The sequence below is a fragment of the Callospermophilus lateralis genome, chromosome 20 (assembly GCF_048772815.1).
Source record: "Callospermophilus lateralis isolate mCalLat2 chromosome 20, mCalLat2.hap1, whole genome shotgun sequence".
Lineage (NCBI taxonomy): Eukaryota > Metazoa > Chordata > Mammalia > Rodentia > Sciuridae > Callospermophilus > Callospermophilus lateralis.
This window is the reverse complement of record NC_135324.1, coordinates 7872980-7898211: the sequence shown is the minus strand read 5'-3', so window position 1 is coordinate 7898211 and position 25232 is coordinate 7872980. Positions and strand designations below refer to the sequence as shown.

The following is a 25232-nucleotide window of genomic DNA, read 5'->3' as shown; positions in this document are numbered from 1 at the left end:
CATCCATACCATCGCATCAGGGGACCTGTGGGCTGATCACTCTCAGTGTGGTTCATGGTAGCACCTCACATGACCTGGGTGCTAGGAGGAAGGCGATTTCCTGGGTTGTGATCCAAGCTGGCTGTGTACATATCTCTGCAGGTAAGACTGAGGAATCTGTATTTTAATCAGTTCTCAGACTACCTTAATGGCACTGTGATACCTGGAAAGCAATGCAACATTGTATTTGTTTCTTCTAAGGGGTTCACGTGGGATTCCATACTTTCTTTCAACAGTAGAAAGTGTACCCAAAAGTGGGAGACAAAAGAGGACATGGGTCCTTTCAAGTGATCCTAGAAACACATCTGGTGGTTGTTGATTTTGGAGTCCCAAGAAAGCTCCCATTGCTTCCTTTCAAAGCCAGCTCATCGATTCCATCCAAGTTGGCCAACCATGGCTGAGACTTTCAACTCAGCATAAGCAGCAGATCTGAATGTAAAGGAGGAGGGTGGGTGAGGGAAAGGCACAAATTAACACAACCCAAGGCACAGAATCTTGGTGATACAACAGAGAAGGACAACATCCAAGTCAGCTCTCCTGAGCTGGAAAACCAGGAGCTGTCCCTCAGCCAACTGAACCTAACTGGCACCACAGCCACCACCCTGAACAAGGAAATAGATTACCACTACCTGAACTTGAATTCTGGGTCCTGCCCACAGTTAGACTGAAAAACAAAACTCTCCAGGCCTGGATGAGCGCCCAGCATGCATATAAACACCCACCACGAGGGGCCTAATGTATTCTATGAATTTTGGCTGAGTTCCCCATTTAACTGTCAAATAAATACTGAGGGGTAAATCTCATTATCTTTCATAATACAAACTCCTTACTGATATTTAACAATATCCCTGTCAGTTCCTGATAAAATAAATGGATTCTGACTTTGCACATTCATTCATGTGACCGACATGCATGCAGGATGCAGATACCATGAAGACACGGGACTGATCCTGCATTCTGCACTGGTAAACCTTATTTAGAGTCTGGCAACGATGAAAGTTAACCATTAATTAATGAAAGGGATCACTGTGATAAAGGTGAGATTCCAAGCCCTGTGAAAGGGAGTAACAGGGGAGATGAATTCAATCCAGGAGCACACGGGTGGCTTTCTGAGCAAACCTGGGCTCTACTGAGAAGACACTGATCACCTGGACCCCTGACACCAGAAGATTTGTGCTTGAACTTCCACAGCTCTGTAGTGCTAATAACTATTTAATGTTCATTCACTTGTTCATTCACTTGTGAATGAGGTTTTGTGCTGTTTTGGACTGAATATCTATGTCGTACACCCATGTCAAAAAATAAAAAAAAAAAAAGGTATGTTGAGGTCCTAATCCCTCATGTGACTAAATGTGGAGATGAAGCCTCTAAGGAAATAATTATGATTTAATGAGGTTGCAAGAGTGGGGCTCTGATCAGACAGGATTAGTGTCCTCATTAAAAGAGATATCAGAAAGCTAGTGCATTCTCTCCCCCCGCCCCCCGCCTCGTCCTCTCTCTTCTTTCTCTCCTCAAAGACAGTCATCCGCAGAAACTGAACCCTGCCAGAACCTTCGTCTTAGACTTTCCATTCCACATATCTGGGAGAAAATAAGTAAATTTCCATTATTAAAGTCAGTTAGTCTATATTATATTGTTACAGCAACCCAAGAAGACTAATACATGTAATGATTTGATATAAATCCACTTACAGGCATTTTTTAGACCAGTATCTCTAATGAAAACAAAAGCAAAAATTATCAGCAAAATAAGATCCAACAGCATATCAAAAAAAAAAAAAAAAACATTCATCATGATCAAATAGGATTTATCCCAGGGATGCAAGGTGGGGTTTTTTTTTTTCCACCAAGCCAAACATTTGGCCATATTTTTATTTACTACATATACTATAAACATATACAATACATGCTACAAAAAAACATTTTTAAAAAATTTAACTGTCAAGAAAGTGTATAGTGTTATAATACAATGGCAAATATTCATATTTTATTTCAAATTGGTTTGCTTATCACCCATTTCAAACCATTAATAGTGATGTTACTTGTGGAAAATTAAAAATTACCTATTTGCACTATTAACAATAAAGAAGTCCAACAAATTAATAAGAATTAACCATGTCAAAAATTAGTATGCAAAAAATGGGCTTTTGCAGAAACAATTATATAAAATATAGCAGCCAATTTCAGTTTATTTTGTGACAATGAATATGCACTTGAATGGGGATTCTAGCATGTTTTTTGGAATTTATCTATAAGAAGTCCTTTGAGTTCTTGATATAACTGCCACACCCAGCCAAATCCAACCCAACACTTTATGTAATGGCTCCAGACAACTTATCATTGAGAAATTCTTATGATTTGGGTAGAGTTGCATATTCCACTAATATTACATGATGAAAAGAGACATTACAAGCCAATATCAAAGGCAAAGGAAAATATAAACATTCAAATCAGTTGTAACAAGGTTCTTCTACAAATATTTTAGATGCCATACTTCCAGGAAAACAAGATTTAATGTGCTTTTGGATTTTACAGTATGAACGATAACTGAAAAATTAACAAAAGTAGTTAGATGGAATTATATTGAGTATGCAAATTTGTTCATTCGACATTATTGAGCACCCACTATGTGCACAGCACTGTGCTAATATTTTAAAAGTTGATTATTAATATCTTCATCAAGCATTACCTTAGTGTGAGGTAAAAATACATTAAATTAGTGTCAACTCGTAAGTTTGCCTGTGGTAATGTATGTAACTCCCGTGCCAGCTGGCTTCCCTGGGCCATGTAACAAGCTCCTGCATTACCCTCATTCACTCACACAAACATTGGCACACTGTGTGCCAGGCAATGTGCACTGAAATAATCATGATTTGGTATATATTCAAAGAATGAAAATTTATCATATTAACCTATGTAGAGTAATTAGAAAGGTACACATTATGTTTCTAAAATGAGGTCCAAAGCAAAGTGTAAGGTGTTTCTATGTCACACCACACCAGAGACCACCAAGTGCCTTTATCAACTGGGAACTAACTTTAAAAGTTTCATGTTGTAGTCTAAAATAGCTTAGATTATTTTTGTTCTCATAGGTCTATTCTTTGGAGCACCTGACCCCATATAAACCACTCTATTTTTAAAAGGGTTTATAAACTAAACCTGAACATTTAAAAAAAAAAAAGCCATGAAAAAAAAAAATGAAGACAGTACTTCAAGCGCTGTTCTGGCCATGTAAAATGAATAATACATAAGTAATTCATGATTGGTTCAAACATCTTTCAAAGCACTAACTCTACCCCCAAACTCATAATTCTAACTTGTCTTTTATACAAGTTGCACAGAACGCTGAGGGCAGAATTTGGCCCTGAAACCTTTCATGGAATATTATAAGTGATTGGTCCTTCTACTCCAAGTAGAATCTGAGAATTCAGGGTGTCCTTCTAGGATACTGGCACTCAGGAGAAATGGCCCTGTTGATACCCATCAGGCAGGAATCTCTTTAGCTGCTACAGCAGTGTGAATCTAGTATGACCCCTTAGGGGAAGGCAGACAGCTGGGAGTTTGGCTGTCCACTTAGTGAATCCAATACTGGCTTAAAGCTATGCACTGAATAAAGTGTTCTGCACATCCTGCTCCTCATCTGGAATGAAAATATACATTATCTTAAGAATCAGCCTACTTATGGGTCTTGGGGAAAAGAATAACAAGGGTTGAAAGAATCCCAAGAAAAAGTATGAAGCATTGACTGCGAAGGAAGACAAATGCCTCTAGTAGTGTTCTCAGAATTCTCAGGATTTTAAATGTCAGAATGAGTCATATAATGGTCATGTTCCATAAATGAAAAAGCAATCCCACTGGACACTATTCACATGGTGCATGATTACTTCAAGGGGGTGGAAGGGAACAGTCTACTGCCATTTGATATTATGATTTCAGATGAAAACAAAACCACTGGATAAGTCAGGGTAACCAGTGTGTAACACTCCTCCCTTGTCCATCAGCATCCCACAGGTTGTTCTGCACTGCTTGAGAGAAAGAAGGTAAAACACCTATCCCTTCTGATACAGACACAGCCACTACCACCTAAAACTGCCAATTCAGAAATAACCACACAAGCCCTCCAGTTTCGTACCCTGGATATGGTAAATAAGACTAGGAATGGAGTAGTTCAATCTAAAAAAAGACCACAGGTAACAGAATGCTTATATAAACTAGACTGCTTTTGACACCTGTAAGAAAATTATATAGATGGTAATTGGGGAAAAAAAAAAAAAAAAAAAAGATTGTTCCCATCTGTCAGCAAAACTGTTGTGCTATACTCAACTGAAGTCCTCATCGGGATTCTGTTGATCCAGCAGACGGACGTGTGTGAATGGGAAGTGACCTCGTTTGCCATTACATTCCCCTTCCCACTGACCACTCACATTAATCTTCGTAACCTTTACCAGCTCACCGACCTCCAATCAGAGCCGATACTGAGGCGGCGGAGGCAGGTCTATACTTCTCCACGTAAGGGACCGGAATCATCCCCCTCTTGCCTTCGCTGTCCTCGGCATTCCACTACTGCTCTTCAGGTTTATCCCGGATTCTCAAGATGTCTCCTTTCTTAAAGGGAAGATCTTCTTCATCATTCCCATTAAAGTCAAAGAGGGCTCGCACATACTCTGCCTCCTCCTGCCTGAGAATCACTCCACTACCCTGCCTGGATCTGGAAATTGGTTCTATCAATGTTGTAGTGTCCAAATAGTGAATTTTGTAGAATTCCAGTAAAGCAGGCAATGAATCAAACTCTGGAAGTCTGGAGAGGCTCACCCCCTCACAGCAGCACCCGAAATGGCGGCGGCGGCCGCGGGCCTTCCCCCGCAAGGTGGGTTTAATATATAGAAGTAATTCATATCACATCAATATATATCACAGTAATATATCACAGCAGAAAAAAAAAAAAGACAAAAATCATATGATCATGTCAATGGATGCAGAAAAAGCATTGGATAAAATTTAGCACTACTTTCTGAACAAGACTCTGAATGAATTAGGTATACAAAGAAAATTCTTTACCTAATAAAGGCTGTATAAAATAAACCCAAATCCAACATCCGAGTGAATGAGAGAAATCTGAATGCTTTTCCTCTAAAATCTGGAAAAAGACAAGGAGGTCCTCTCTTGCCACTCACGTTTACTATAATACAAGAAGTATTAGGGCTGGGGATGTGGCTCAAGCGGCAGCGCACTCGCCTGACATGCGTGTGGCCCGGGTTCGATCCTCAACACCACATACAAACAAAGATCTTGTGTCCGCTGAAAACTAAAAAAATAAATAAATATTTAAAAAATTCTCTCTCTCTCTCTCTCTCTCTCTCTCTCTCTCTCTCTCTCTCTCCTCTCTCTCTTTAAAAAAAAAAAAAAGAAGTATTAGCCAGAGAAACTAGGAAAGAAAAAGAAATAAAGGCATACAAAGAGGAAGAGAGGAAGTCAAATTATCATTGTTTGTAGGTCATATAATTCTATACATAAAAATAACCTAAAAACCACCAAAAGGCTATTAGAATCAAATAATGAATTCACTAGAGTAGCACAATACAAAATCAACATACACAAATCAACAGCATTTTATATGCCAATAATAATAATACAGCTGAGAAAGGAATCATAAAGGCAATTCCATTCACAATATCTGAAAAAATAAAATAAAATACCTAGGAATAAATTTAAGGAAGTAAAGTCCTCTATGATCTTTGTTATAAAACTCCAAGAAAAGAAATTCAAGAGAACACACACACACACACACACAAACAAAAACAAAAAAAAAAAAAAAAAAAAGGAAAGACTTCCTATGTTTATGGATTGGAAGAATTAATGCTAAAAGCTCCATCTATTCTACCTGAAGGAATTCATAGATTCTATGTAATTGCCACCAAAATTCCAAGGACAGTCTTCACAGAACTAGAAAAATTAATCGCAATAATAATGTCTATTTTATTCTGTTTGTATATAGGTGACTATATGACCAATGTGATTCTGCAACCTGTACAATCAGAAAAATGAGAAATTATACCCCATTTGATTAAAACAAAATTAATCGCAAAGTTTACACGGAAGCACAAAAGACTCCTCAAGAGACAAAACAATCTTGAGTACAAAGAGCAAAGCTGGGAGCATCATGATATGTGGCTTAAATATAGTATAAATTCATAGCAATCAAAACAGCATGGTATTAGGATAAAAACAGTCACAGAGAGCAACAGAACAGCACACAGTGTGCGGAAATGAACCCCTGCATTTACAGCCAACTGATTCTCAACAAAGTGTCTACAAAATATATGTTGGAGAGAAGACTGCCTCTTCAACACACGGTGCTAAAAAAACTGGACATTCACATGTGAATGAATGCAACTTGACCCCTATCTCTCACCCATTACCAAAAAAAAAAAAAAAAAAGTCAGCCAAAATATATCAAAAACCTAAATGTAAGACCTAAAACAATGAAAAATTAAAAGAAAACAGAAAAAATACTTCAAAATACTGGTAAAGGCAACAGTGCGGGGGCAGTGTTGAGACCTCCCCGCCCCCCCGAAAGCTCAGGGAACATAAGCCAAAATAGACCAAATGGGACTATATCAAACTAAGACACTTTTGCAGCAAAGGAAACAAGTAACAGAATAAAGAGACAACCTGCAGAACAGGGGAAATTCTATAAATTGTTCACCTCACATATGACTAATGTCCATAACATATAAGGATCTTGAAAAAATTCAAAAACAAACAAAAAACTAAATTGAAAATGGAAAAAATCTGGGTGTGGTGACACATGCCTGTAATCCCAGGGTCTCAGGAGGCTGAGGCAGGAGGATCGCAAGTTTGAGGCCAGCCTCAGCAACTTAGTGAGGACTTATACAACAACAGTGAGACCCTGTCTCAAAGTAAAATATAGGCTGTATTGTAGCTCGGTGGTAGAGCACTTGCCTTGCACTGGATTCAATCCTCAGCACCATGTAAAAATAAATAAAGATTTAAGGCCAGTCACAGTGGCATAGGCCTGCAATCTCAGCAGCTCGGGAAGCTAAGGCAGGAGGATCTGGAGTTCTAAGCCAGCCTCAGGAAGTTAGTGAGGCCCTAAGCAACTCAGTGAGACCCTGACTTTAAATAAAATCCAAAAAGGGCTGGGGATGTGGCTCAGTGGTTGAGTATCCCTGAGTTCAATCCCCAGTACCAAATAAATAAATAAATAAAATAATAACTTCTTAAAATTTATTTATTTATTTTAATTAGGTATATATGAGAGCAGAATGCATTTTGATTCATTGTACACAATTGCAGCACAACTTTTCATTTCTCTGGTTGTAAATAAATAAAATAATAACTTCTACAACCACAGCCTGCCCCTATACCCCCACACCACCTCCCTCCCCTTTATCCCATTAAAGTTCCTCCAGTTTTCCCATGTCTGCCCCATTATGGATCAGCATCCACTCATTAGAGAGAACATTTGGCCTTTGGTTTTGTGGGATTGGCTTACTTCACTTAGCATTATATTCTCCAACTCCATCCATTAACCTGCAAATGCCATAATTTTATTCTCTTTTAATGCTGAGTAATATTCCATTATGTATATACCACAGTTTCTTTATCCATTCATCTATTGAAGGGCATCTAGGTTGCTTCCACAGTTTAGCTATTGTGAATTGAGCTACTATAAATATTGATGTGGCTGTGTCCCTGTAGTATGCTGATTTTAAGTCCTTTGGGTATAGACGGAAGAGTGGGATAGCTGGGTCAAATGATGGTTCCATTCCAAGTTTTCTAAAAAATTTTTAAATATTTTTTTTTAAAAGATAAAATATAGGGCTGGGGCTGTAGCTCAGTGGTAAAGCATTTGCCTCACATATGTGAGGTACTGGGTTCAATCCTCAGCACCACATAAAAATAAATAAAATAAAGGCATTGTGTACAACTACAATTGAAAAATAAATATTAAAAAATAAAATAAAATATAAACAATGGCTGGGGATATGGCTCAGTGGTTAGGTGCCCCTGGTACAAAAAATATGGATATGAATAGACATTTCTGTACAGAAGAAATTTAAATAACAAACAAATTTATGGGGGACAAATATTCCTTCTGTCCTCAGTTCTAAGGTCACTTTCTTCTTCACTGATACGTAATATAAATTAGATCAAGTCCCACCGGGTTGTACCTCAGGGTTATAGTACCTACACCTTTGTTTCAAAGCACTTACCATAATTTATAATTATATATTTGTGACTTTATGAATTTAATATGTCTTAAATACCCTTCCTCTAAAATAAAAACCTTATGATAGTAATTCTACATTTCTTTTGCTCAGAATTGTTATAATCTTACAGCTCAGTATCCTGTCACATAGGATTCACTCAATAAATATTCATGGAAGGAAGGAAAGAACAGGAGGGGGAAAGAAGCAAGAAAGGCACAAAGCCATGATTAGTAGACAACACAGAATTATTATTGATAACTACTGCTACTGACACATCACTGTAGCCTTCATAAAGAAAATGCCCCTGTCCTCTCTCCTCTGCCCAGATCTATTCCCATTAAAATCATCTATCAGCCAGGCACTGTGGCGCAAGCCCGTAAACTCAACAGCTTGGGAGGCTGAGGCAGGAGGATTACAAGTTCAAAGCCAGCCTCAGCAACTTAGCAAGCCCCTAAGCAACTGATCAAGTTGCTGCCTCTAAATAAAATATAAAACATAAAAAAGGCCTGGGAATGTGGCTCAGTGGTTAAGTGCCCCTAGGATCAATGCCCACTACAACAAACAAACAGAAATCCCTGTCTATCATGAAAGCAGCTATTATTTGGAGTCTGCTGTACAAGAAAAGAATCAGAAATCAATAGAGCTGGTGACCTTTAAAGGAAATTATGTTCTCTGGGCTGTACAGGTGGCATGTTGAGTGCACGATGGTTCTCAGGCAGCCAGTGCTCCTTGGAGATAGAGTCCAGGTTTCCAGGTGGCCTCTCTCTAGACGCCTGGTTGCGCCCAGGCTGTGGCTGAGTTGGTCTGGTATGGGAAAAGCAAGATCAGGCCTCCTTCCTCCTATGGACACAGAGGGCCTTTAGAAATGGTGAGGGGAGGAGTGGTAGAGAGTGCGGAGCAGTGGCCAAAGGCAACCAGAGCCAGCAAAGATTCCAGTGTTTGAGGAACAGCAGAAGGGTTCGTGGGGTGGGGTTGCTATTTCTCTCTTTCCCTTTATATTTCTCTTGTCAACGATGGAGAGAAAGGCCCGGTGCGTTGGTGCCTCGGGAGACTGAGGCAAGGAGGATTGCAAGTTCAAAGCCAGCCTCAGCAATGGTGAGGCCCTAAGCAATTCAGTGAGACCCTATCTCTAAATAAAATACAAAAAGGACTGGGGATGTGGCTCAGTAGTCGAGTGCCCCTGAGTTCAATCCCTGGTACAAAAAAAAAAAAAAAAAAAAAAGATGGCGGGAAAGGAGAAACCCTGAACCCTACCTCCATTCCAAAACTGCAAGGATTCATCTGACTGTCAACAAAATGACTGAAGTAGGAAAGTCCTGGAATTCTGGGACTAAATTTTATTTGTCCCTCCCCTCCGATGCCCAGAACCTCCATGCTGCCTCTCCCTAGAGTCCCATTAGAACAGCCCAACCACCATGTAATTTTATGTGTCAATGTGGCTAGTGCATGATACAGAGATTTGGGCCAAATACAACTTTAGATGTTGCCATGAAGGTATTTTTAGATGAGATTAACACATAACTTACAGACTTTGAACAAAGCAGATGATACTGGTTAAGGTGGGTTTGCCTCATCCAATTAGTTGAAGGCCATAAAAGAAAAGACTGATCTATCCCCAAGAAAGGAGCAATTCTGCTTTTCAGAATGCATTCAGATTCAAGCTGCTATACAGCTCTTCCTATATCTCCAGTCTACGGCCTGTGCCACAGATTTCAGACTCCCTAGCCCTCACAATTGTGTGAGTCAATTTCTTAAAATAACACTCTCTCTCTCTCCCTCCCCTTCCTACCCGCCCCCCCCGCTCCTCATACATATAGATTCTACTTCTCTGGAGAACCCTGTCTAATAAACACCTTTTCCTTCTAATCACAAATGCACAGCTTTGGGTTAGGCCCCCTGAGCTGCCTGGGACAATTTAACTATTTCTGGCTGTAGCTTTGCTAGACATGAGCAGAGTGAGAGATTACTCCCAGAGCTAGAGCTACAAGTGTCTTCAAAGGCTGATTGCAAACTAGCATACTCCCAGAGAAGCCAGAAGAACAAGAATCAGTATGTCTATTTTCAAAATGAAGAAAGTGAGCCCAGGGGAGGTAAAGTAATATGCTCAAACTCCCAGGTCTAATAAGTGACAAAATCAGGACTTGGACCCATGTGTATTTACCCTAAGTTCTGGGTTCCTTCCTGGATATCCTATTGATCGGTCTGGAGCCAGGATCTTGACATTTGAGGCTTATACTGGGACATGGAAACACAGTGATGGGCGGGGGAGAAGCTGCACCATGTGGAGGAAAGAACTTGGATTTCAGCTGAGTCAGACCTGAGTTAAAAAGCCCAGCTGTACCACTAACTCCCTGCAGGCTAAGGAAGCTGACTCATCCCTCTGGCCCTCAGTTTACTGTGCATGGCCAGGCACAGAAAGCAAGTCGGTCATCCCAGCAACTCCAGAGGCTGAGGCAGGAGGATCGCAAGTTCAAAGCTAGCATCAGCAAGTTAGTGAGGACACAAGCAATTTAGTTAGACACCATCTCAAAATAAAAAGGGCTGGGGGTGTGGCTCATTGGCTAATCACCTCTGGGTTCAATCACCAGTACCAAATAAATGAATGAATGAATGAATAAAATAATTAAAAATTTAAAAAATAAAAGGAGAGGCATAGACTATATAATTGACATCCAGGAAGAACCTCTGAGAACCCAGAATTCTATCATTGGAGAGAAATAGCAAAAGACAAGGAATAAAGTAACCCAAGGAAGGGAGAAAGGTTACCAGGCTGTGTGTGTGTGTGTGTGTGTGTGTGTGTGTGTGTGTGTGTACATGTTTTGTTTTTATCACTTTTCTTCTCACTGCCAGGGTCTGTTTTGAGTTTTTCCACCCCTGACACCCGTGTCTGACACATCTCTTCAGCTCATAATGAGCTTTCATTCAAGCCACTGATCAATAGCAGGAACCAGCAGGTCTGTCTGCCCTGCTTGTTTTCTCTATCTTCAATCTACCAAGACAGATTAGGCTATTTCCAAGGTCACTCGATATTCGGAGAGTGAATGGAAAGATAGCTGGTGGCTGTCCATGGAACAAGGCTGCAAACAGACAAGACGAGAGCTCAACTGTGTGTTCTATGACAGATTCGATTTACATCAAGGTCGAAGAGGGTATGTTTTCTTACTGAACCTTTACCCACTCCAGAGTCACCAGCTTTTCTGTTAGCCACCTGTTCTTACAAATGCAGGAACAGACCCACCCGTCGAAAGATGTTGTGTAATCTCGTGATCTGACATATCCCTTGCTGTTCAACCCACTTTATTAGTCTATTACAATATTCACTGCCAGGCTAAAGAGCAGGACAGAGCACCCTGCTGACAATGGAATACTGATATTTTGTTGTCATAGATAGAGTCTAATCTCTTTCTTATCCTATGAGCTCCACAGAAGGCTGTTAGAATAAGTATCTATCTAGCCTTCGCCTCTGAAGACATGTGTTGAAGTCTAGGTTCAGAAATACACCATTAGAAGTTCCACATCATGATGTTCCCTCAATTATTTGGGAAGAAACTCAAAAAGTACAGCCTGGAAGATGGCAAATGTGAAAGGTTTTCAATTTTAAACCTATTAAGCATTGTTTCAAACACTGTAAAGAGGAAAATCAGGCTGCAACATCACAAAACTTGGGAGAGAATCTGCTTTGACTTTAATTGTGCCCTCCCTGCAAATTTATATGTTGAAGCCCTAAACATCAGTATCTCAAAATGTCACTGTATATGGAAATAGGATCGTTAAAGAGATAATTAAATAAAACAAGAGATAATTAAATAAAACTAAGATGAGTCTAAACTAATGTGACTGGTGTCCTTATAAGAGGAAATTTTGGACAGAGACACCCATATAGAAGATGGCCATGTAAAAATATAGGGAGAAGAGAGCCTAGTATAAGCCAAGGAGACAGACATAAAAAGAAACTAAATCTCAGCTCCTGGATCCAAGATTGTGGGCCAGAGGGTGGCAGCATTTGTGTCTCTCCGTGACTCAGGTCTCAACTAGTGGGAATACTGCTTTGCTGAGAGTGACAGAGGACCCCTTCACAGCTGATCCCCATGCAGGAATCACAGCCACCATGCCATGCGGGCCCCTGGCCTCAGCATTAGAAAAGGACTCTTGACTCCTGACTACTCACCCATACAGCTCTCGCGGGTGCCTTAGCAGGACCACAGGCATCAGCACCAGCACAGAATTCCCAGACACCTCTCTCACGAAGGACACTCAGCCACTACCCACATGCAGGAACTCTGGCTGCCACTCCCGGGTGGACCCCCATCTACCAATATGGGGTTCCCCCGGTCGCCTCCATCTTGGAACTCGGCAGCTACTGCCACAGTCCCCTACTCACAGTAGCCTGCCTGCACCTAAGGACATCATAGGCTCTGAAAAAAACTGACAATCAGAACTCTGCACACTACAGAGCTCATCTCTGAACACGTCGCACATGGCCTGGCTCCCCACTGTCAACCCAACACCCCATCACTGAAAGCAGCCATTTCCATGTTGGGTCACTACTGGTAGTCAAGGCAACTACCAGTTTGGAACACCAGATAGACAGGTGAGGTATTGGATCCCTACAGAGGCACTATAAGCCTATAGGGTAAAACCAGTAACCCTTCCTACCCACAGAGCTAGAAAGGAAAACACATGAGCAACATGAAAAGAAAAGGGAAGAAAGTGCCCCTAACAAACCAAGATACCACATTATTAGAATCCATGGCCAGCATAGCAGATGAAATTACAGAGAAGGAGTTCAGGATGTACATAATTAAAATGTTCTGTGAATTAAAGTATGATATAAGAGAGCAAATACAGGCAGCAAAAGGTAATTTTGACAAAGAGCCACATAAGCAAATACAGGAAGCAAATGATTACTTCAATACGTGGATAGAGGTTCTAAAGAAAAACCAAAGAGAAATCTTTGAAATAAGAAAAACAGTAAACCAAATTAAAAGTTCAATTGAAAGCATCACCAACAGATTAGACCATTTGGAAGACAGGACCTCAGACAATAAAGACAAAATATATAATCTTGAAAAGAATGTAGACCACATAGTGAGAATGGTAAAAACCACAAGTAGAACATTCAAGAAATATGGGATAGCATAAAAAGACCAAATTTGAGAGTTATTGGGATAGAGGAAAGCATACAGTTTCAAACCAAAGGAATGAACATCTGTTCAATGAGATAATATCAGAAAATTTTCCAAACATGAAGAACAAATAAGAAAACCAAATTCAAGAGGCTTACAGGAAACCAAATGTACAAATTCACAACAGAGCCACACCAAGGCACATAATAATGAAAATTCCTTACACACAGAATAGGGAGAAAATATTAAAAGCCATGAGAGAAAGGAATCAGATTACAAATAGGGGAAAACCAATTAGGTTATGTGCAGATTATTCAACTCAGACTCTGAAAGCTAGAAGATGCTGGAATAACATATATCAATCTCTGAAAGAAAATGGATGCCAATCAAGAATTTTTTATCCAGTAAAATTAAGCTTTAGATTTGATGATGAAATAAAAACCTCCCATGATAAACAAGTGTTAAAAGCTAGAAAACCTGTACTACAAAGCGTCTTGGCAAAATATTCTATGAAGAGGAAATGAAAAACAACAATGAAAATCAGTAGAGGGAGATATTATACTAAAGGAAAAGCTAATGAAAGGAAAAACCAAATCAAGTTAAATAATAAAAATTTCTGGGAATACAAATCATGTCTCAATAATAACCTTGAATGTTAATGGCCTAAACTCACCAATCAAAAGACATAGGCTAGCTGATTGGATCAAAAACAAACCAAAAAAAAAAAAAAGAAGACCCATTGCTGCCTCCAACAGACTCATCTCATAGGAAAATACATACATAGACTGAAGGTAAAAGGTTGGGAAAAATCATATGATTTACATGGACTACGGAAGCAAGCAGGGGTTTCCATCCTCATATCAAATAAAGTAGCCTTTAAGCTAAAGTTACTCAAAAGGGACAAAGAAGGACATTTCATACTGCTCAAGGGAACCATTCATCAACAAGACATAACAATTATAAATATATATGCCCCAAACAATGGAGCATCTATGTTCATCAAACAAACTCTTCTCAACAGTCAAACTGACCACAATATAATTATTCTGGGCAACTTTCACCACTGGATAGATCTTCCAAACAAAAGCTGAACAAAGAAACTATAGAACTCAATAATACAATCAATAACTTAGACTTCACTGACATATAATAGAATATTTCATCCTTCAACAAGTGAATAGACTTTCTTCTCAGCAGCACATGGATCCTTCTTTAAAATAGACCAAATATTATGTCACTAAGCAACCCTTAGCAAATACAAAAAAGTAGAGATACTACTCTGCATTCTATCAGATCATAATGGAATGAAATTAGAAATCAATGATAACATAAAAAGTAAAAACTACTCTAACACCTGGAGAATAAATAATATGCTCCTGAATGAACAATGGGTTACAAAAGACACCAAGAAGGAGGTTAAAAAATTCTTAGAGGTGAATGAGAACACAGATCCAACATATCAAAAATCTCTGGGACACTATGAAGGCAGTAATAAGAGGAAAATTCATTGCATGGAGTTCATTCCTTAAAAGAAGAAAAAGTCAACCAATAAATGACCTAACACTACATCTCAAAGCCCTAGAAAAAGAAGGACAAATCAACACCAAAAGCAGCAGAAGACAGAAAATAATTAAAATCAGAGATGAAATAAAAACAAAAGAAACAATTGAAAATAACTGACAAAACAAAAAGTTGGTTCTTTTAAAAAATAAATAAAACTGACAAACTCTTAGCCATGCTAACAAAATAAAGACAGAAAACTCAAATCACTAATATACGTAAGGAAAAAGGAAATATCACAACAGATACTACAGAAATACAGAAGATAATTAGAAATTATTTTGAAAACTTGTACTCTAATAAAAACAGAATATTGAAGGCATTGACAAATTTCTAGAGGCATATGAGTTGCCCAAATTGAATTAGGATGATATACACAATTTAAACAGATCAATTTCAAGCAAGGAAATAGAAGATACCATCAGAAGCGTTCCAACCAAGAAAATCCCAGAACCAGATGCATACACAGCTGAGTTCTACAAGGCCTGTAAAGAAGAACTAATACCTACACTCTATAAATTATTTCATGAAATAGAAAAAGAGGGAACACTTCCAAACTCATTCTATGAGACCAATATCACCCTGATTTCAATACCAGGCAAAGACACATCAAAGAAAGAAAACTTCAGGCCAATATCGATAATGAATATAGATGCAAAAATTCTCAATAAAATTCTGGCAAAACAAATACAAAAACATCAAAAAGTTAGTGCACCATGATCAACTGGGGTTCATCCTCGGGATGCAAGTTTGTTTCAACATACGGAAATCAATAAATGTAATTCATCACATCAATAGACTTAAATATAAGAATCATATGATCATCTCAATAGATACAGAAAAAGTATTTGACAAAATACAGCACTCATACATGTTCAAAATACTAGAAAAACTAGGGATAACAGGATCATACCTCAACATCATAAAAGCTATCTATGCTAAGCCTCAGGCCAACATCATTCTAAATGGAGAAAACCTGAAAGCATTCCCTCTAAAAACTGGAAAAAGACAGGGATGCCCTCTTTCACCACTTCTATTTAGCAGCAATTAGATAGACACAAGAAATTAAAAGGACATGAATAGGAAAAGAAGAACTAAAATTAGCACTATTTGCCAATGATATGATTCTATACCTAGAAAACCAAAAAATTCTACCAGAAAACTTCTAATACTAGTAAATGAATTCAGCAAAGTAGCAGGATACAAAATTAACACCATAAATCAAAGGCATTTCTACATATCAGTGACAAATCCTCTGAAAAGGAAACGAGGAAAACTACCCCATTAGCAATAGCCGCAAAAAAATAAAATAAAATATTTGGGAATCAACCTAATGAAAACTACAGAATGCTGAAGAAAGAAATTAAAGAAGACCTTAGAAGATGTATAGATCTACCTTGCTTTTGGATAGGCAGAATTAATATTGTCAAAATGACCATATTACCAAAAGCATTACATAGATTTAATGCAATTCCAATTAAAATCTCAATGACATTTCTTCTAGAAATAGAAAAAGCAGTCATGAAATTCATCTGGAAAAATAAGAGATCCAGAATAGCTAAAGCAATCCTTAGCAAGAATAGTGAAGCAGGTGGCATCACTATACCAGACTATACTAAACTATACCACAGAGTAATAGTAACAAAAACAGCAAAAAAATAAACTGGTAGACTGGTATTGGCACCAAAATAGACTAATAGACCAATGGTACAGAATAGAGGACACAGAGACTAATCCACATGATTACAGTTATCTTATATTAGACAAAGGTGCCAAAAACATACATTGGAGAAAAGATAGCTTCTTCAACAAATGGTGCTGGGAAAACTGGAAATCCATATGCAACAAAATGAAATTAAACCCATATCTCTCACCATGCACAAAACTCAACTCAAAGTGAATCAAAGACCTAGGAATTAAACCCAGAGATACTGCACCTATTAGAAGAAAAAGTAGGCCCAAATCTCCATCATGTTGGATTAGGCCCCAACTTCCTTAATAGCACAATTAATAAAATCAAGAATCAATAAATGAGATAGATTCAAACTAAAAAGCTTCTTCTCAGCAAAAGAAACAATCAGTGAGGTGACTAGAGAGCCTACATCCTGAGAGAAAACTTTTACCACTTGTACATCATATAGAGCACTAATCTCTGAGGTATATGAAGAACTCAAAAAGCTAAACACCAAAAAAACCCAAATAGCCCAATCAATAAATGGGCCAAGGAACTGAAAAGACACTTCTCAGATGACATACAATCAATCAACAAATATATGAAAAAATGTTCAACATCTTTAGCAATTAGAGAAATGCAAATCAAAACTACTCTAAGATTTCATCTCACTCCAATCAGAATGGCAGTTATTAAGAACACAATCAAGAATAAGTGTTGGCGAGGATATGGGGGAAAAGGCATACTCATACATTGCTGGTGGGACTTCAGATTGGTGCAGCCAATATGGAAAGCAGAGATTCCTTGTAAAGCTGAGAATGGAACCACCATTTGACCCAGCTATCCTACTCCTTCGTCTATACCCAAAGGACTTAAAAACAGCATACTACAGGGACACAGCCACATCAATGTTTACAGCAGCACAATTCACAATAGCTAAACTGTGGAACCAACCTAGATGTCCTTCAGTAGATAAATTGATAAAGAAAATATGGCATATATACACAAGGGAATATTACTCAGCAATAAGAGAGAATAAAATCATTGCATTTGCAGGTAAATAGATGGAGATGGAGATTATAATGCTAAGTGAAGTTAGCTATTTCCAAAAAACCAAATGCCAAATGTTTTCTCTGATATAAAGAGGCTGATTCATAGTGGGTTGGGGGGGGGAGCATAGTAGGATTTTATAAACTCTAGATAAGGCAAAGGGATGGGAGGGGAAAGGAGGAGGCAGGCGGGTAATAAAGATGATGGAATGAGATGGATCATATTACCCTAAGTATATATATGAAGACAAGAATGGTGTGAATGTATACTTTATATACAACCAGAGATATGAAAAATTGTGCTCTATATGAGTAATATAAATTGTAATTCATTCTGCTGTTATATATAACAAATTAGAATAAAAAATTTAAAAAAAGAAACCAAACCTGACAATACCTTGATCTCCACTTCTAGCCTCCAAAGCCAAAGGAAAATTATTTTTTGATGTTTAAACTGTCTAGCAAGTGGTACTTATTTTTTTCTGACAGCTCCAGGAAACTCTAAAAACAGTGCTTCATTTTCCAAGAAACTGAAGTAAATTTCAATATAGTGTCTCCTCTATCAAGAGATTTTCAATAGCAAGAGAAATGTGTTTGAAAGTAGATGCTTTCTAGGAAAAAATATAATATGGGTTATATAAGAGAACAAAGAGAACAAATAAAAAGAGAGAAACTGTCTTCTTATCCCCACACTTTTTTTTTTTATTACTTGGGATCAAACCCAGGACCTTACACATGCTAGGCAAGTACTCCACCATTGAGCTATGTTCCCAGTTCCCTAATTTTCTAAGATACTTTAAAGCTGTCAAACTCAGCTTCCGTGAACTGCAATACTTTTCAGTAGTTGTCTCTAGCTGAATTTAAAAGATGCATTCATTCATTCTATAACTATTTATTCAACTGCCCACTGTCCTAGGCATTGGGGATATAATTGTGATTAAAATCACTGCCTCATGGAGCTGATATGATTAAAATAAAATAAGTTTAGATTTTTAGGCAATGATACATGATCTAGAGAAATTTAAAGAAAAAAAAGGATAACATGTTAGGACATTTCATTTTAGAGTAGACAGAGCAATCTGGGTTCTGACCCACTCTTTCTTTGTTATATTCCATTCTTTCTAGACTCAGGTCTCTGTAGCAGGAGTTTGGAAGATTGTAAACTAAATTTCCCAGACTTCCTTGAAGCTGGGGGCTAGGTAAGTTCAAGGGGAGGCTGTGATTAAAGTTGCAGAGAAGCAAGAGGAAAGTGAAACCAACATTCTTTCCCTTTCTAATGGGCTTTAAGCAACTTCAGCTACCAAAGTGGAGTATGGGGCTCTTGAACACTGGTTCAGACAGTGGCACCAACAGCAGTAACTGCACAACACTCAATGTCACTGGCACTGGCAATATCAGGAGCAGGCCTCTTTGAGCTGTTGAGCATCAGTAGGAATGGTGGTAATGCAATAGCAGCATCTCCATAGCAGCAAGAGCATGGACTCTGGGTTATACTATTTCCCTTTTCTCCTTAAGCCCTACTACTGCCACTATGCCCTGTGTAAACGTTCCTATCTGTTCTGCTCCCCTAATCCCTTCATTATTCTAAACCAATCTCCTCTATTAAATTCTCTGTTTGAAATACCTATAGTTGTTGTTGCTTACTATACAGTGGCCCAAAGTTCTCCCTGAGAAGGTGACATCTGGATAGAGACCTGAAGAGAATGGAGTGAGGTTTATGGGTCTCTCTCTCTCTCTCTCTCTCTCTCTCTCTCTCTCTCTCTCTCTCTCTCTCTCAGAAAACCAGGGCCAAGGTCTTGGGGCAAGGGCATGTCTGGTGTGTTTAGGGAACAAAAGAAAGGCCAGGGAAATTAATGTGGAGTGATGAAGGAAGAGATAGGGGAAAATGAGACCAGGAAGAGCCAGATCATCACGGCCTCAGTTGCCACTGAGATGATTCTACTGTTCCCCAAAATTCTAAGTATCCTCTATTGAATTTGTGGGAAAGGAGAGAAACAACACACTAAACTGAAAGAGTAACTCTAAAGGAATAACAGAGACAACTATGTTCTAATTTCCACATTATGAAGATTAGCAAACTGTGGGAACTATGATTGAGAGAAAAGGTTGGCAAATGATGACCCAGGGCCCAAATCCAGCTCACCACCTGCTTCTGTAGATAGGAGTTTTATTGGCACATAGCCACAATCATTCACTTATGCATTGCATATGGCGGCTTCTGCCCTACGATGAGTTAAGTAGCTGCAACAGAGACCATCTGGCCTATGAAGTCTAAAATATTTACTGCCTGGCTCTTTACAGAAAAGGTTTGCTGAAAATTTTCTTTGTGTGGCTTTTTCCCCCCTATGAGTGAGCTCAAAGATGGAACCCTCCAAGCCTCCCATCACCAAATTCTTCACTGGATGTTCTCAGGTAGGTCTCACTACCAGGCAGTGACTGAGGTGAGAATGGCAGGCCCTGTAAACGGCCTGGGCCATGACCTCTTCAGTGAGATGATACTTGCTCAAAAGCAATCAAAACAGGACAAAAGTGGTATACAAGGTGTAGTGTAGTGGAAAGGTGTAGTGGAAAGGTGTAGTGGAAACTCCAGAAAGAAGCAGGCTTCGTGGGCTTTGGAAAGTGGATCCTAATCCTAAGCCTTAGGATGGGGAACAGGGAGAAATATATCATCCAGTCTCACTTTACCCTCCCACCCATATTTTCCCTAAGTATGTACCCTCCCCTATTCCGTCTTTCCTTCCTCTGCCTACATTACACTCAAGGTAAAATCGCAAAATTCATCTTCTAATTTGGAAATTCAGCTCCTCCTCTTCTTAAAATGTACAGAACCAGAGACCAACATTTGCATTACACAGCCTCCAGCTTCCCACAGCCCTTGATGAGCCGAGAGGCAGTTAACACAAGTATTCTTGGATAAACTGGGTTTTTCTATTGGCAAATCAATCTTTTTATATTAAGGTGAAACAATAATAATCATTTTAAACAATCATGTGGAGTGTGATTACAAAATAGCTCATTTGGAAAGAACATTATCAGCTTATGAGATCCTCAGAGATTTGAGGACGGAAGGTGCTACAGATAAAACCAAGCATTATGGAGCTTTGTTATTTCCACAGCGCAGGGAGACAAAATGCACATTTTAATACTATAATGAGAAAACAATGCAAATTCTGATTGAGTCACAAGGAGAGCACTCAGCAGTTGCTGGCTCTGAGGAGAAACTTCAGGAGAGATTTCTAACCTCCAGAGACAACCCAGATACTATTCAGCTCTGCACACTCACATTTCCCAGCACACACCCTTTGGCAACCAGATAATAGTATAGGTTTGAAAGTGACAAGGAACAATTCTACTTTGCAATACTCCACTCTCTTGCAATTTACCCAGGGTTTCCTGAAAGTAGAATTCCATCTGACCCAGTCTGTGTCATGCCGAGTTCATCTTGATGGCACATTTTCTGACTTGGGCTTGTTGGGAAAGTGTCAAACCTGAGCTACCCATGTTCACAAGGGTCAGGAGCATTGAGTATGTCTGCCAAAGGATGGCTGGATTACTTTTGAGTACTCTAGTAACTCCTAGGCTATGAAAGGAACAACTTGCATTTATTCGATCTACAAACAACAATGGAACCACTTCTGTACCAGATGCTGTTTGGGGTGATGAAGATACCATTGTGATGATAGTAATCAGGTTCTCCCTTCATGGCACTTTGCATCCCACAGAGATGGGAAAGATGAGCAATCTTTAGATCAATGGTCTTATATAAATATGTATCTGAACCTCCTTCCTCCTGAATAATCTTATTTGCACAAAGACAAACGTTATTTACCTTTCGCTGTGGCTTAGATATGGTTTGAGTGGCCCCCAAGGATTCATTCACCTGGAGGCTTGGTCCCCTACAGTAGTGGTTTTGGAGGTACTGTGAAACCTCCTAGAGGTGGGGCCTAAAGGGAGGTCCTCAGATCCTTAGGTCACTGAAGGATGAATTGGCTCTTGTGTGAACCATTGGTGTTTCTCAAAAAGAAAGTGTTACTGAGCAAGCAAGCTTGGCCCCTCCTTCTGTTTCCTGGAATCAACATGTAATCTGCTTATTCCTGCCAATGCTCTACCATTGCCACCCACCACAAGGTAAGGCATCCCAGGAGTGACCCTCACTGATCCTGAGCTATGTAGTCTGGACTGTGGGGCCAAGAAAGCCTCTTTTCTTCATAAATAGTCTATATCAGGTATTTCATTAAGGAAACAAAAAGCTGACCAATACATGCTTCTTTTATAATAAAATTGAAAGTAGCTTGGAGCAAAGCCATTATCCAAATATGGATTCTTGAACTATGAGGCAATGCAACTGAATTCTGAATTGCGCGGGTAAAGATCAGTAGCTTCTCCTGCATCACACTGTAGCTGCTTGGAGAATAAAATCTTTGACATCTTTACTTGCTATGTTCTCCTCTTTCCCTCACCTACCACAGCCTGATTTCTGCCTCCATCTTGCCATGTGGCTCTTTCCAAGGTTATTAATGAGTCCCTTGTTGCTAACTCCAACAGACTTGTCCCATCCCTCAGCTTGCTTAGCCAGCCTGGCTGCTGCATGCAATGTAGCTTACCATCTGCTTCTGTGACACCACATCTTTGCAGTTTCCTCTTCACTTTTTAGCCTCTTTTGCCCATTAATCCTCCTTTAAATGTTGACAATCTATCCCGGGGTGTCCCTTCAATATTTTCTCCCACATTCACACTCTTTCTCTTAACTTCCATCACCATCTGAATTCTGATGACTTGCAAATTGAAGATTCCAGCTCAGGCCTCTCTTCTGAGCTAAGAAACAATATGCTAAACTGTCTGCTTGATATTGGCCCTTGGATAAACCACAAGTACCTCAAAATCAACATTACAAAATTAAACTCTTTTTTTTTTTAAATTTGCCAGGGGGTTGTCAGGGTCTTTCTATGATGGCAAACTTCTAGGTTCAAGTGATCCTTCTGCCCCAGCATCCTGAGTAGTTGGGCATCTACTTGGTATATGCAAAAATGCTGGCTAAATTCTTGATATAATTCCCACGTCCATTTTTCCTGTCTCTATGAATGGCACCATCAATTGTTGCAAACCAGAAACTTCAGAGTTGATCATCCTCCTGGCTTACCCAATACATACCACTCAAAGTAAGGTACTAGTCAGTCACTTCCTAAATACTTCTAGGATTCATTCAAAGTTATACAACTCTTCTGTCACTGTTAGTTGAAGCCAAATTTTTCTTTTTAATGGTCCACTGCAAGAACTGCCTTCCATTTTGACTCTTTCTGATGTACTTCCCACATTGCAGCCAAGGCAATCTTTAAAAACTCAAATCTCATAATGTTGCTCTTCTACCTAAAACCCTTCAATTATTCATAGAATAAAATCCAAACTTTTTTTTTTTTTTACAATTATTGTTTTTTTTTTTTTTTAAATCCAAACTCTTAACCTGGCTATATCCAATACTTCATGGTTCAGCCACACTGACCTTTCATTTCCTCATAAGCCATATGTCTTCCTCAGGTCCCTTGCACATGCTGTTCCTGCTGCCTGGATTGCTCTTCTCATTTCTTATGAATTTCAACTTCAACACAGTTTTCTTTTTAGAGGAAGCTTCACTGATCCACTAACTATAAACACCCCTTCTTCCCAAGTATAGAAGAGCTGTGCTTTTTCCTTTCTAACCCTTAAAACAACTGTAATCAAGTGATTGATGTATGATTCCTGTGCAACACTGTCAGCTCCTTGTAGGGATTGGGTTAATGTTCTTGTGAATTTTTCCTCAAACCACATAGAAAAAAAAAGTTGATTTGTCATCACATGGAGGTAAGCAATGTGGTAAGATGCATGTTTTCAGTTAACTCATTGTTGAATTTATTTTTAATTAATTAATTTGCCCTAATTTGTTATACATGACAGCAGAATACATTTCGATTCATAGTACACAAATGGAGCACAATTTTTCATTTCTCTGGCTGTATACAAAGTAGAGTTATATCATTTGTGTCATCCTTGAATTTAATTAGTTAATTCATTAAGTGTTTTCTTCCAGTTGTTTCTCTCTCTCTCTCTCTCTCTCTTTTTTTTTTTTTTTTTTTTGCTCTCTTTTCTCCATAAAATCAGCAGTCAAAAATTCAAAAAGAAAAACATCATTGTTTTGTGTTAGATGCTGGGAGCCATCAGCCAAGTAGGTATGACAATTTCCTTGCCAGCTACTCCCATGCTGTCTAGTGGAAGGATTCCTGAAAGGTGACCTTTCTCAAGGACCAGGGCGGATCCGTGTTTAGGGTGTCCCCGGTTTAGCATAATAGGAGATTAGGGTGTTCCCCCTTTAGAATAGGGCGTATCCTGCTGCTGAGTTCCTCTTGAGTTCTTAGGGTCAGACAGTATATTTTGGGAGACAGAAGCCCAGAGGAGTGTGAATTTGGGCAGAGAACGTGGATTTCCCCAGAACGTGTTTGTAGACGACCGGTGTGAGTTCGGGAATAAAGAATTGCTGTTTGAATCTACAAGCTGTGCGGAGGCTCGTGATTTGTGCCCAGCCAGAGACTGCGGCAGTTAGACATGGTCCTGGTTGCCTCAAAACAGTGTTTATATATCCCATTTCAGGTCACTTTTAGGTATACTTCATCCACCCCTAGAGAGCCTGATAAAAAATATTCTAATAGCCAATGGTTGAACTTTCACCTTGGATGCTATTCTGTTCTACCTGCTTTGATCTCCTATACCTGTTCTTATCTTTTCAGACCTGCAACTCCTGGTTTCTCCTCAGTATCTCACCAATCATCTCTAACTATGTACTGTATCAGATCTCGCAGACACACCACTCCAGTGAGCTAACTTTGGAAATGACATTGGCCAAAAGACCATAGGACCAGACCCTGCTCTTTATAGGCATAGAGAGGGACAGAAAACAGCCATATTTCTACTGTCACGAGGTTATTAGGCTTAAAGCTTTGATATTTAAAACCTCTCTTGGGAAGGCAGGTAGTGCATTCCTTAGTGAACCGTCTATTCCCTTTGAAATCATGAAATTCCAAATAAATTACAAGAAAGGTCAGGCTGAAAATTAAAGCTATAATTTTATTGGGTGATTCCTTTCGAGCAGACAAAGCTGTTTTTCCTTCACTGCATCACTTTTATTGAATTTCTGGGACATTTAAAAGAAAGAAGAAAAAGGGAATGGGCCTCTACGGTCCAGATGAGTAAAAGAAAAGGTTTTAAAGATTCTCATCAGTTGTAAAATACTAGTTTATAAAGAATGACAAAAACAATTCAATAACCACGTAGAAAGTATAAACATCAAAAAATTTTTTCTTACCTAAAAATAATATTGATCGAAAATATAACATAGGAAGCACATTTTCACACATAATCTACTCAGTGGGGGTAATGTGCTAACTGTAATCAGAACAAGAATAGTATATAGTAAAACAAATAATAAATCTTCCCTTGTAGTCTTCTGTACTGCTCCCTTCTCTCCAACGCTGTCCCCAGGCTACCAGCAATTTGCTTTCTGTCACTAACAATGAGCTTGCATT

General features: G+C 39.0%; 1 pseudogene; it reads right to left on the bottom strand.

The window, feature by feature from the left end:
- Window positions 1–3917: 3917 nt before the first annotated feature.
- The window catches only part of LOC143385715 (adapter molecule crk pseudogene), a 148982-nt pseudogene continuing 127667 nt past the window's right edge, over window positions 3918–25232 (bottom strand).